The sequence below is a fragment of the Moschus berezovskii genome, chromosome 11 (genome assembly GCF_049115385.1).
Source record: "Moschus berezovskii isolate FMDL1 chromosome 11, NW_MosBer_1.0, whole genome shotgun sequence".
NCBI lineage: Eukaryota > Metazoa > Chordata > Mammalia > Artiodactyla > Moschidae > Moschus > Moschus berezovskii.
The window spans coordinates 24,684,535-24,698,343 of record NC_142470.1 but is presented as its reverse complement, the minus strand read 5'-3'; positions in this window follow the sequence as shown (position 1 = coordinate 24,698,343).

Here is a 13,809-nt window from a genome sequence, read left to right as displayed (position 1 = left end):
TAAATTTGAAATTCCTAAAATTAAGTCAAGTTGAATGCAGTCCAAAATTTCAGTAAAATAGGTGGTTAATTCACACAAACCGCATATTAAATATTTCAGTCATACATAGGTAGTGGCTACCATATTGGATTTACAAATACAGAAACTTTCTATTTTCATAGAAAGCTCTATTCTGCAGCCTTATTTTAGTAGTTTAACTTCTCCGGAAGCTTTGTTATAAAGGTTTATTCATGACCCCGACCTCTCCCATCCCCCAATCCTGCTCTCAGAATCAACCTCCATTACATTTCTCATCCTCTGCTCAGCAAATGCAGCTACATCCCATGTGGGCTCATAGACTCTGGCCTGTCCAGCCCTGAGAACTGGCCTTCATCCTGGCAGAAAATAAAGAATAGAGTCCTATTCAAGGTAATTAATAATTCAGAACCAGTCTCAAATTCCAACAGTCTAATTATTGGTGTCTGATCCGATTAATGGTTGTGGAAGTCAAATCTCTTTTGTGCTCAGATACATTCCTGTCCCTTACCTGAATGTCCATCATCCTGTCAGCTCTGACCTCAGATAACTCCCAGCTGCAAATGATTGAAAATGACTCCACCTTTATGCATACTCTTGGTGCCTTTGGCCTATGACTGGCCATGGACTCAGTGTCACATGGGAAAGTTGGGATTCAGGCTATGAGCATCCATTAGTTTTTCTCTCAACAGCCCTAAAAAGTGAAAGTGTTAGTCATTCAGTCATTATCAGACTCTTTGTGACCCATGGACTGTTGCCTGCTAGTCTTCTCTGTCCATGGAATTCTCCAGGTTAGAATGCTGGAGTCGGTAGCCATTCCCTTCTCCAGGGGGCCTTCCCAATCCAGGGATTGAACACAGGTCTCTTGCATTGCAGGCAGATTCTCTACCATCTGAGCCACCAGGGAAGCCCCTTAACAGTCCAATATATGCTCAAATTAGAACATGGTATAGTAGAAAGGACATCCCCAGTCATGGAATTCTGGATCCATGTTTTCCTCTGACTCTGGGAAATGGTCACACTATAGAACATCTCTGAGCCTCCCTGTCCTCACTTATGGGAATAATAATAACACAATCATGAGTTTGTGGTGAGGTTTATATGGCATAAGGATATTAAACAGTTAGTTCAGTGGTGAGTTTATAGATATCCAGACACTCAGGGCAATCATTCCCTTTCGATGTTTTTCTTTAGAAATTTTTGAATTAGTGGTAATAAAATAATGAAGGCAGTCACTTTTTTAAAGCCATTAAAAGACTACAGCTCTTTAAAGTAGCTATTTAATTAACTCTTGCTTTTGTTTATATTACTACAAATAATCTGTGTTATCCATGCTCTGCAAAGTTAATTGTTCAGAACAAATGGGTGTCACTTGAAATATTACAGGCAAAGCGATCCCTTAAAAGGCCAGCACTTTCAGTGCTAACTTTAGAGACGCATATTTTCTCTGCCCAAGTGAGATTTCCAATCACTAAGTTTTTCTTGTTTCAAACTTACCCACAAGTACAACAGCAAGGTCAGGTAGCAAAGCATGGTGGGTAAAGAGTACTGGCTCTGGAGCCAACTGCCTGAAACAGAATCTTGACTTGGATTCGTCCTAGCCGAGGAGTAAATTAATTAATACCCTGGAACAGTATCTGGCCTGTGACAAGGGCTTTTTCTCTATGTATCAATAAGAAATTATCCTACTATTCCAAAATCCCTGGCTCACTCACCTGAAATATTATGATCATTGGGAAAAGTGTGGGAATTCTAGCAATTCCACTACTAGCGATAAGATGTATTGATCACTTACTTGGGCCAGGCCCTGTAATAAGTACTTTGAAGTGAAAACAAGTGAAAGTGTTAGTCGCTCAGCATCCTGACGTGCAGTGGTCACAAGATTCCTGCACCCAACATTTCGTGAGCAGTGGGGGTTCTCGAAATCCAGGACTTTAAAGTGTGCAGGTACCCCAGAACACTCTTGTTGATCAGCCTCTACTGTGACTTCCCTGAGATGGTAGCCTTATACTTGCTTGTTTCAGTAAGAGTAGTCTCTACTCTCTCCCACTCTACTCTTTGCATTTACAACAATTTATCCCCAAAAATGACTATAGCTTAAGCCATCTCACCAACTTTGTGTTTCTCACTATCTCTAGAACAAATGTTTGGAATCCTTGTCATGTGGAAAATAATAAAGGCTGCCTGGTATAGTGAAAGAAAAGTGAAAGTGACTCAGTCGTGTCCAACTTTTTGCAACCCCACTGACTATACAGTCCATGGAATGCTGTAGGCCAGAATACTGGAGTGGCTAGCCTTTCCCTTCTCCAGGGTATCTTCCCAACACAAGGATTGGACCCAGTTCTCCCACATTGCAGGCAGAACCTTTACCAGCTGAGCCACAAGGGAAGCCCATTATTAACACAACATCAGTCAGACCTGGGTCTGCATTCCAGCTCCAGCAGTTATTGGACAAGAAACTCAGTGGCTCTAAGAGTCAGCTTCCTTCCATGTTACATAGGAGGGCAAGAGTGTTCATAACATCCTCTGGACAAACCTTAACTGACAAAAGTAACGAATAAGAAGACTTGCAAAGATTTAAGAATCTGAGAGTCTCCTTGTGACTGCTGATCATAGATAGGATGCTGACTCTGTACATGGCTGTGAATGAACCTCTAGTTCGCCCTATCTTTGTAGATCCTGACCCTTGAGTCTCACCAAGTCACACCATCCTCGATCCTTTACCGTTCTATAGGGATTCAGACCCTCATGATCCAGAGAGCTGCCCCTTTATATCACATAAAACTAAAACCACTAAAGCAATATATGTTTATACACATACATTTCATTTAACAAGCTTACATGTGATTTCTCAATAATATCCAGGTCTGTAATAAGTTTTAAGGACCAGAGGTTAAAAGCTGCATAATGTTTTGCTCAGTCGTGTCCAACTGTTTTTGACCCCATGGACTGTAGACTTCCAGGCCCCTCCATCTACAGGGTTTTCTAGGCAAAAATACTGGAGTGGGTTGCCATTTCCTTTTTCAGGGGATCTTCCAAACCCAGGGATTGAACCCAGGTATCCTGCAGTGCAGACAAACTCTTTACCATCTAAGCCACCAAGGAAGACCATTTATAGACAAGGCAAAAGGAAATCTATGTAACCACCAAGAAGTGGTGGACAACATTAAAAAAGGAGGCAGAGGAAACACCGGCAAAAGAGACAACATTGTGGGATCATAAGTGCCAGGGCAGGAGGTAGGCAGATCTCACAACTGCCCTGCACACATTACCCACCTCCACTCTTACTCTGACCAAGATGAACATATGCAGTGTCCCAGTGAAACAATGGGTGGTGTGACCACTACCAGGCAGATACAACACATAGTGTGTTCAGGTCATAAGGGTCCTTTGAGTTTCTTAAGTCCAAACTCTCACAGTTCAGATGAACAAAATAAGATACAAGAAAGTCCACAAACTCTTTTCCTCCCTCCAAAGTAAAGTCTCTTAGAACTGGGCAAATTCGGTTCAATACCTTCTGCTAGCTGTGTATAATGAAGATGGTGGTGAGCTATCTAACTTGTGTTAAGTGCTTGTGAATGGCCAGGCTCTGTTCTACAAGTCTTAACTCATTTATAATTCAAAATTTCTCTTGGAGGTAGAGATGTTTCCATCCTATTTTCCTGAGAAGGAAAGTGTTATAATCAGTTTAGTCACTCAGTCGTGTCCAACTCTCTGTGACCCCATGGACTGCAGCATGCCAGGCTTCCAAGTCCATCACCAACTCCCAGAGCTTACTCAAACTCATGTCCATCGCGTTGGTAAAGCCATCTAACCATCTCATCCTTCATCGTCCCCTTCTCCTCCCACCTTCAATCTCTCCCAGCATCAGGTTCTTTTCCAGTGAGTCAGTTCTTCACATCAGGTGGCCAAAATGTTGGAGTTTCAGCTTCAGCATCAGTCCTTCCAATGAATATTCAGGACTGATTTCCTTTAGGATGGACTGGTTGGACCTCCTTGCAGTCCAAGGGACTCTCAAGAGTCTCTCCAACATCACAGTTCAAAAGCATCAATTCTCTGGCACTCAGCCTAACTCACCATGGTAACAGAGCTGAGAAGTGATGGAGCTTGGAGAGGATGTGTGTCGATTGTTAGGCTGACTTCCGTCAAAAATTTTAGAACAGTGATGATTTTTCCACTTTTGTCATCTGGATCCATTTCTATAACATATCTGCTTCCCTAAAGATAACAGATAAATGACAGGTCAATGCACTATCTTCTAGTATCAAGCCAAACATTGGTATTGCTTCTCTCCAGGGGTGAGTTGTTGACTTCGCCCAATGCCACTGGAGCAGCAACAGGTCAGTTCAATCTGAAACTATTGCTTTCCTGTTTAATTCAATAGCCATTAATTCTCTGACTTTACTCCTTAATCCCTGAACATCTGTTTCCTCAAATGCCTGTGTTCAGGTCATTGGTGGGTTTGGTGATTTCTGTTAAGCCTCTACTTCTCGTATTCTGTCTTAATGCTAAAATCTTTTAAAGCAAATGATAACCCTAGTTTTTACCTGAATTTTTTCTTTTTAAATATTTTTATTTACTTTTAATAAAATTATGTATATTTAAAGCATATAATGTAGTTACACATTTACACACATATGTAGTGATTTATATACATATGTAATATATAGTGTAATAATTACACGGTAAAGTGATTACTAGAGTCGAGCTAGTTATTTCCAAATAGCATACTTACCATTTGGGTGTGTGTAGTTAAGAGCACCTGATTTCATTCTCTTAGTGAATTTCCAGTATAATTGTAAAAATTTGATAATCCCCAGTGTTGGCAAGGTTAAGTGTGACTATTTACACTCACATACTAATAACATTATACATTTTAGAAAATTTTTAATATATTATATTATTAATTATTTAATATTATATATTATAGAAAATTATATTATTTAGTGTGTTGCAAAAGTCACCAAAGTAATCATGTCTTTATGTCACTTTTCTTTTCTAAAAAGGTTTATTAAAGATATAATTTAGTAAAAACTTTATTTAAATTTTAAATGCTCTCCAAACAAAAGATGCTGCTCAGTCATGTCCAACTCTTTGTGACCTCATGGACTGTAGCCCGCCAGGTTCCTCTGTCCAAGGGATTCTCCAGACAAGAATACTGGAATGAGTATCCCATTCTGCAGGGGATCTTCCCAACCCAGGGATTGAACCTGGGTCTTTTGTATTGTTGGCAGATTCTTTTGCCGTCTGAGACACCAGGGAAGCCCAAACAGAAGATGGCCATCCATATATTTGAATATTGTGCAGTCATCAAAAATAGTAATTATGACAACCTTAAAATATTTCTCGTATGACATTAACAAAAATAATCAAGACACTAAATTCATCTTTTACCATGGCTAGAGTTCTGTAAAGGTATGTAAGCATCCAAGAGATGAACATTTTCACAGAAAAATCGCTTTTAAAATTGTGATAGAGACTGATATGAGTTTCTTTCAATTTAAAAACATGTCTTTTATATTTTCAACTTATTTAACCCAAAGATCAGTTATCCCTATATGATGTTACTATGGACTCTTTCCTAGGTCTCCAGGAGGATTCCAAGCTTCCCTCCAGGAGTTGCTATCCAAGAAGCCAAGGATCAGGGTTTCATACACATGAGCCCAGTATGCCTCGCTGGACCACCCATCTCGCTGGACCACCCCTAGGTAACTTTCTGATCATTTTTAGAATAAATCACAAAGATTGCAGCAGGTCAAGCTACAAGGTAAGTGTCATTTTGGACTTCTTAAAATTAAAAAAAGTCCCAAATAATCTTACTTTAGATTGCCTCAGTACTCGAGGTGGAAGGCACTGATAAATTATATGTCCTCTGGAAGACAACATACTCATTCAACATTTTGGCACCAGCAAAACTAATTTGGGCCACCTCAGAGCATGATGTCAGCCGTCACTGCAGATGATTCAGACTTGAAGATGGAGCTCTGGCTACTCTTTGACCCAAGAACAATAAATAGCAATTAATTGAGGCAGTTGATTTGCCAGTCATTCGACCAACTGGAAACTGGGATCCAGCAGAATAGTTTGGTAAGTATTTCAGTGTAAGTTAAACTCTCAGAGGTGTGTGCTCTCGCCTAACTGATAACTCACACTCTTTGAAATTCAACCGCATGGGTAACTTTCCAAGCATAGAACCTCCCCCTGGACTCTTATTCACTAGCTTGTCAATCAGATGTTCAACCTTCCTTTAAAGTTTAAGCCTTATTAACCTACACACTGGATTTGACTGGTGATAGGCCACTCCAGACAATGGAAACCCCTCCCAGGTTCCAAATCCTCTCGTCCTGGTTCAGCTCCCCACAAATTCCCTGGAAAGGATGAAAGAATCACTCACATGTCTGGTCCATCGAATACAGGCAGTGAGAAGACCGTGTTTTGCTTTTTTTTTTTTAAAGAGATCACAGAGGCCCAGCTGATTGAGACATTTTGAAGGAAAACCAGCTCTGCTCCAAACCAAACTCTGCCTGGAGCAGGCAAGAGTGCCCAGCTAGGCCTTCAGAGGCTCTGCCGGGGTCTTGCTGTGCGCGCCATATGCAAGATCCCAACCAAACATAGAGCTGGCAAAGGTCCCCATTTCAGAGACAGGCATGCCAGGGTTGCCCAGATACTGGTAGAAAGTCAGCTCACGAGTTGGGAATGCCTAGTCGAGAAGATTCTAGCTGGAGAGTCAGTGATATTATTAGTGGAGGCAGCTTGGATGTCAAAAATATGGTCTTTACGACTGAGGCAGGGTAAGGGGAAATCTCAGGCCCCCAGGAAACCCACCGTCCTTTGATTTCTTTCTTTTGTTCCATCACAGCAGAACATCACCTTGTTCTGAACAGCTTTTTCTGTGAGTTTCCCAGAGTCTTGGCACCTCTGTCACTTTCCACAAATGCCAGCTTAAAAATAAAATAATGTACACACCCCTGATGAGTAGAAACTGACTGGAAGGAACTGAGACGTGTGGTGTCACAGACACGAAATAGACAAAGGAGGGTCCATGTTTCATTTCCCAGAGCAGTGCTGCTTTTCAGCTCAAGGTGCAGATGGTGGAGAGGAAGGGAGTTTGGAGATTCACTGAGTTGTCTGGACGTTTATTTTACTGTTTTTTTAAAAATATCAGAATCATCTGCTCAGACCTCCAGTTCCACCAGCTCCCCCAGCTGAGGCCCTGCCTGTCCCTCTGCCCATATGACAGAGGTCCCTATGCCTTGGGGAGAAGCTTATGTAGTTCCTAAGTGTAGAAAACCTCCACAACTGCTGGTAACCAAGTGAAGAATTACACAGTGAATCCTTGTTTAACACTGTTCCCCAAAAGTCACAGGGTTGAGTAAATACTCAAAAATCTACATTTTTATCAGTCAAAAAAAGCTGGTTTTATTCTCTGAATCTCTGCTAAAGGCACCATAGTGGTTTATATTTTAAGAGAAAACCAGCAAAAAATGTTATATTTTCTGTTTCAAGAAACATTTCAGAGAGGCTGTTAGTTTCTTTATGTTACCTCCCTTTACTTTCTCAGGGAAATGGTGAAAATAAATCAGAATAACATGAAGACTGTTATTCATTTAGTGTATACTGAAGGTACAACAGCTGTTACAGACTTTTTCAAAAAGAAGATCATGAAAAGAGGAAGAAAAAAATTCCTAGTCTGCCCATGTTGTTCGTTTATTATATAATTTCATACGGATGATTGGGAGACCTTAGAGGAAAACGAATATAAAAGACTCTAAGTTGTATCAGGGCTTCCCTGGTGGCTCAGTTGGTAAAGAATCCGCCTGCAATTCAGGAGACCCCAGTTCAATTCATGGGTTGGGAAGATCCCCTTGCAAAGGGATAGGCAACCCACTCCAGTACTCCTGGGCTTCCCTGCGGCTCAGCTGGTAAAGAATCTGCCTGTAATGCGGGAGACCAGGGAAATGCTTACTCTCTTCCCTACTCAATTTCCTCTCTAGTGCCCAAGCCCAAAAGAGCATGAAGACCAAACGATGTCCTTTATGGAACTCAGGCATAGCAGGAAATCATTGCCAACCTCTGCGGCTCCTTCTCCCCCAAACCTGGAGGTTGACATGGTGGTTGGACACGCAGTCTGGGAGGGCAGTGGGAGAACATGTCAGTATTACACAAAGCATCCGAAGGTCAAGGCTATAGCTGTCCTTCCACTCTGCAGGTTCCATGTTATCAGAGTAATTTACCAGGAGGTGAAATTTCTGACTCTCATCAGAGGCTAGCCACGTTTTTTCAAGGACATGCTTACAGGGAAGTGTACTGACTTCTGAGAACTCAGGATCTGCACAGGGGAGCTGCTGACATGGCAGAGATGAGTAGAGGAGATTAGCTGTGATTTTCCAGGATTAACTTTTAGTCTCTCTGATTGGGAATCTACCCCCAAAAGTGTGACCTCTCAGCCTCTATGTGTATGTAGACCAACGGCTCAATAAAGCTGACTCAAGTAATTCAGAATACTATTGGATAAAGGAGGCAGCCTGATTTAGCAGAATGAACATGGAGTTTTGAAGTCAAATAAAATCTTACTCATGAGCTGTCTGACTCTATGAATCTTATTTTCTTTACCTGTAAAGTGGGGTAAAACCTCCACAACTGAAGAGCTATACAATCCTGAAAATGGAGAAAGTCTTTCTAAACACAAAGTCAAAGCATAGAGACATAAATGGAAGAGCAAAGTGACTCTCTAGTATTTAAAAATGATAAAGAAATTAAGAGAAAATATCGAATTTGTAACTTTATATGTGCACACAGATTAATATTCTTAATATAAAGAATAGTTGTAAGTCAATAGTAATGATCAACCACAAAATTTTAAATGGGCAACAGACATTAAAAAGATACATAAAGATACATAAATGATCAATAAACATATGAAAAAAATCAACTTCACTTAAGTATCAAAGGATTATAAATTATTCCAAAATGAAATTTTATATCTATCAAATTAAGAGTAAACTTTTTAAAAACACCAAAGATTGGATGAGATAAAAGAAACTGTGTTGTCTAATATTGCAGGTGGGAATGCAAACTGGTAAAACCTTTTTAGAGATGATCCAAAACTTTTAACGATGGTCATACTCTTTAACCAAACAATTCCACTCTTGAGGATTGATCTTAAGGAAATAGTCACAGATGTGTTAATCATTTAACTAAGAGGATGTTTGCTCCAGTGCTGTTTGTAACAGCAAATATTTAGAAACACAACCTAACTATTCAGCATTCTTTCAAGTAAGTCATTCAACAAATATTTACTAAGCACTTAGTAAGCTTGGGCCTTGGACACAGTAGACCAAGTAAATCAAGGCAGTGCAATGTAACGCAATACTCTGCAGCATTAAAATGAGATAGAGTCTTTAATGACAGAAGAGTCATCATATTATTAACTTGAAAAAAAGCATGTTAAAAACAGGATGTGTAATATAATCCCATTTGAGGAAAAATATGCATATTTTCATGAAATTTTATGCATATTTTCGTGAAATTTTGGAATCATGCAACAGATTTTCAAAGTGGTGATTCCTGGGTGATGAGAAATAATTATTTAAACCTCCTTCCTTTCTCTTTCTCTATATTACAACTTTTTCTCCACTAACATAAATCTTTTTCTTTTTAACTTTTTTGGTCACTCATTAATTTAATAAAAGCACCAGCACTGTGTGACCCCTTTCAGTGGTCAGTTTTCTGAAAACCTGTCACTTGAGTGTTAGTTCAAGCTTCTGGTTAGGAGCTAGATTTTGGGAATGATATCCTTCACCACAGAGTACTTGGGGTCATCAAAGCAGATCATGAAAATGCCAGCTCTCGCCTCATTTGGGAAAGATCATCCTACTTTACTGTCTCTGTCACTCCAGTACTTTTATTCCTCCCAATGTTCTTTTGTCCCTTCAGTAGTTTTACTTTCTCTGTTTCTTTCTTGAGCTCTGCCAGCTTGTTTTTAATCTCCTTGCATTGATTTCCATTCAATCTTTGAAACGTTAAGTTTCTTTTTTGAGTTTTTTGGTTTTTTTTTTTCTTTTTAAGTGATAATAAAGTTAACATTCTCTATAATGTTTTTGAAACTTTAGAGACCTACTTGAAGTCTTATTTCCTTAGATAACATGTTTTCCTTCTGCTTTCTCTGGTGTTCCTTTCCTCCTGTTTCTTTGCCATATCTGTGCATAGACTGGAAGTTGGGTTCTTCTTCATATCTCTGACTTTTCAAGTGTCCAGATACTTATCAAGAGTTTGTGGAAGTGCTAAGGAAGAGAGTTAATACAATGAGCAATTTTGTGTTAGATTTACTACCTATAAGTCTGTTCAAGCTACCCTGATAGCTCAGTTGGTAAAGAATCTGCCTGCAATACAGGAGACCCCAGTTTGATTCCTGGGTCAGAAAGATCCCCTGGAGAAGGAAGAGGCTACTCAGTCCAGTATTCTTGGGCTTCGCTTATGGCTCAGCTGGTAAAGAATACACCTGCAATGTGGGAGACCTGGGTTCGATCCCTGGGTTGGGAAGATCTCCTGGAGAAGGGAAAGGCTACCCACTCCAGTATTCTGACCTGGAGAATTCCATGGACTGTATAGTCCATGGGGTTGCAAAGAGTTGGACAAAACTGAGATACTTTCACTTTCAAAGGTCTGTTCACAAGATCAGTTATTTCCTTTATTTTAGGAAGGAAAACATATTCCCATAACTTTGACGTTTTAAGAAGTTGGTTCATCCTTTAGGACAGCCCTTCTCAAAGTTTAAAGTCCACAGAAGTCACCTGGAGACCTTGTTAAGATGCAAATTCTGATTCACTGGTAAGGTTTGGCCTGCTTGAGTGTGTGTGCTCAGTTGTGTCCGACTCTTTGCAGCATTATGGACTGGAGATCACCAGGCTCCTCTATCCATGGAATTTTCCAGGCGAGAATACTGGAGTGGGTTGCCATTTCCTCCTCCAGGGAATCTTCCTGACCCAAGGATTGAACCTGTGTCTTCTGCGTCTCTGTGCATTGGCAGGCAGATTTTTTTTTTTTAACCACTAAGCCACCTGGGAAGCCCCCCAAAATAAGCTTCTGAATCTTTAAAAGGAAATTCAGCCTTGCAATTTTTGGTGAATGTCTCTAGGTAATCAGTTTCAGGGAATGGTGCCTGAGGGCAGGGCTGGAGGAATCGGTGAAATCTGGGCAGTCTCCCACCTCTCCTGGACTCTCAGCTAGACCTGCCAATCCTGTCCCTCTGCCCTCCCAGCTACACACACACACCACACACACACACACACCCCACACACACAAACACACATTCTTCTCAGCAATTTTTCCAACTAGGTTGCTCTCCTTGGGTCTCCTGCTTCTTCTCAGAATAAGACTTCAACTTCTATTTTAGGTAGAACACCTAGTTTCCCCTCCTTGAGGCCCTTAACTTTTGTTCCCCTTTGCTACAAACTTAATTACCACCTTTACTATTTGAGGGCTCTGTATTTGCCAATTTTCCTACTCACTGAAATTTATTTGCAACCCACAAATGCACCCCCAAATCAATATTCTCAGGGCCTCTTGTGATCACTCATGGACATGCCCAGTGTGGGGAAAAGCCAAGCCCTCCTCTCAATCCCCCTGCTGACACTCACACTCCCAGCAAAAGTCACTGACACTCTTATTTCTTGTTCCAGTTCTCAGACCATAGATAAGTTTGTTTTTGCTATTTCATCCCATTTTTCACATTTTCATGCTTCTCACTGGTGATTTCTCCATTTAAAATGGATCCAACTGTAGTGCTGAAGTGCTGTCTCATGTCCCTAAGTGTACAGGGGCTGTGATGGGCACCCTGGAGGTGTGCGTTAGGCAAGGTTCATTCACCTTACAGAGCCAATGGCCGTGAGCGCAACATGAGTGAATCAACAAGATGCATTTCATGTGGTGTCTTTAGAGAAAAAGCACAGAGAACAAAGTTATATCTTAATCAGTGGACCAAGATGTGAGAGGAGGCTCGCAGGGACCTAGCATTCCCCCAGGAGCAGTGCTTCTGGTCATGGATGCAGTTTGCAGTGATGTTATAGAACGTGTTTACCACAAATAATAAGAATCGCCTTTGATCATTGTCACAGCCTTTCCTCTGGTGCCTTGACTCAGGGTCATCCTTGCCCCTGTGCTCTCTTCTCTATCCTTTCCTTGGGGCCTTGGTGCCATCGCTTAGCTCCTGGGCTCTGTATCTTTGATTTCTCTTTCCCCTGACTGCTTTCATCACTCTACACTCACTTTGAGGGCTTCCCAGGTGGCTCAGTGCTAAAGAATCTGCCTGCAACGCAGGAAATGCAGTTCAATCCCCAGGTTGGGAAGATCCCATGGAGGAGTAGATAGCAATCCACTCCAGTATTCTTGCCTGGGAAATCCCATGGACAGAGGAGCCTGACAGGCTGCATACAGTCCATGGGGTCGCCAGAAAGTCAGACTCAACTTAGCAACTAAACAGCAACACATACTTTGAAGTTTCTCCTATCGTGAAAAATACGGTCCTGACCAACTCTTATTGACTGTGTTCTCTCCTGCGACACTGAACTTTCAAGCTTTACGTGCATGATTTCCTTGACCCCTCAGACCAACTCTATAAGGGAGGTATTATCTCCATGTTACAGATAAGGAAGCTAAAGTGCAAGGACTTTAAGTAATTGGTCCAAGGTCACACAGCTAATAAGTACTGAAGGACACATCCTCCTCTCCCAAACATCCAGATTTTCCTGTTCTTCTCCTACAATCTGCATCAAAAGAAGATATAATTCATGAGTAGTTACTCCTGACTCTGCTGCAGCCAAGCCTGTGCCCTCACCAACCCCCTGGCACAGCTCTCATCAATGACCTTGAACAATCATATCCACCAGGGCTGCCAGCCCTTGTCTTCCCTGATTGTGCTCTTGCATTTGAGCTGACTGGTCAGAGCACCACCTTGAAGCTATTTCCTTGACTCTGAGGACAGTAGTTTCGTCCTCCTTTATGCTGATCATTTCCTGTCACCAGAATGCCCCAGTATGTCACCCATACATCACCCTTGTGCATTAGGGTTTGCTCTTCTTTTCACTGAATCCCCCTTTACCTGGTGCTGTCCTCTAGAAAAGGAAAGGTTGAGAGCTCCAGGCTCCATCTACTGACAAGAAATTTGCAATCTGGCTGAAAATTCAAGACCCTAGTGGCAGAAAGTGCACTTCCCAAGCCCATGTCAGTTTCAGCCCTGACTCTACCTGCTACGGGAAACCAGGGCAAGAAGACATCCCTGAAGATGAAAGCAACTGGAGAAGGCGTCCTAGAAGAGGTGGCATGGGTCCCGAAGCTCACAGAGAGTTTGGCTATGAAGACACAAGAGGAGAGATATTCCAGAAGAAAAAAAAAAAACAAACAGAAAAGTCCGAACACCTTCACCAACACTCTTTCCTCCCAACTCCAACAAGTCCCAGAGGAATCACTCCACCTCCTGACCAGCATAGTGCTGGTGGTCTGGGCCCCTGTCGACATGGTGAACCCACTCTGTCTTGTAGTGCTATAGCCTGGCACCTGTGGCCTGTTCTGGTGTGGTGTGCTCCCCTGGGGGACACTCAGCAGAGCTGGTGTGTGATTGGCACAACTTAGATGGCTCAAGTCATAAAGAATCCACCTGCAATGCAGGCGATGAAGGAGATGTGGGTTCGGTCCCTGGGCCAGGAAAATTCCCCTAGAGAAGGAAATGGCAACCAGTATTCTTGCCTGAAAAATTCCATGGCCAGGGGAGCCTGGCGGGCTACAGTCCATGGGGTC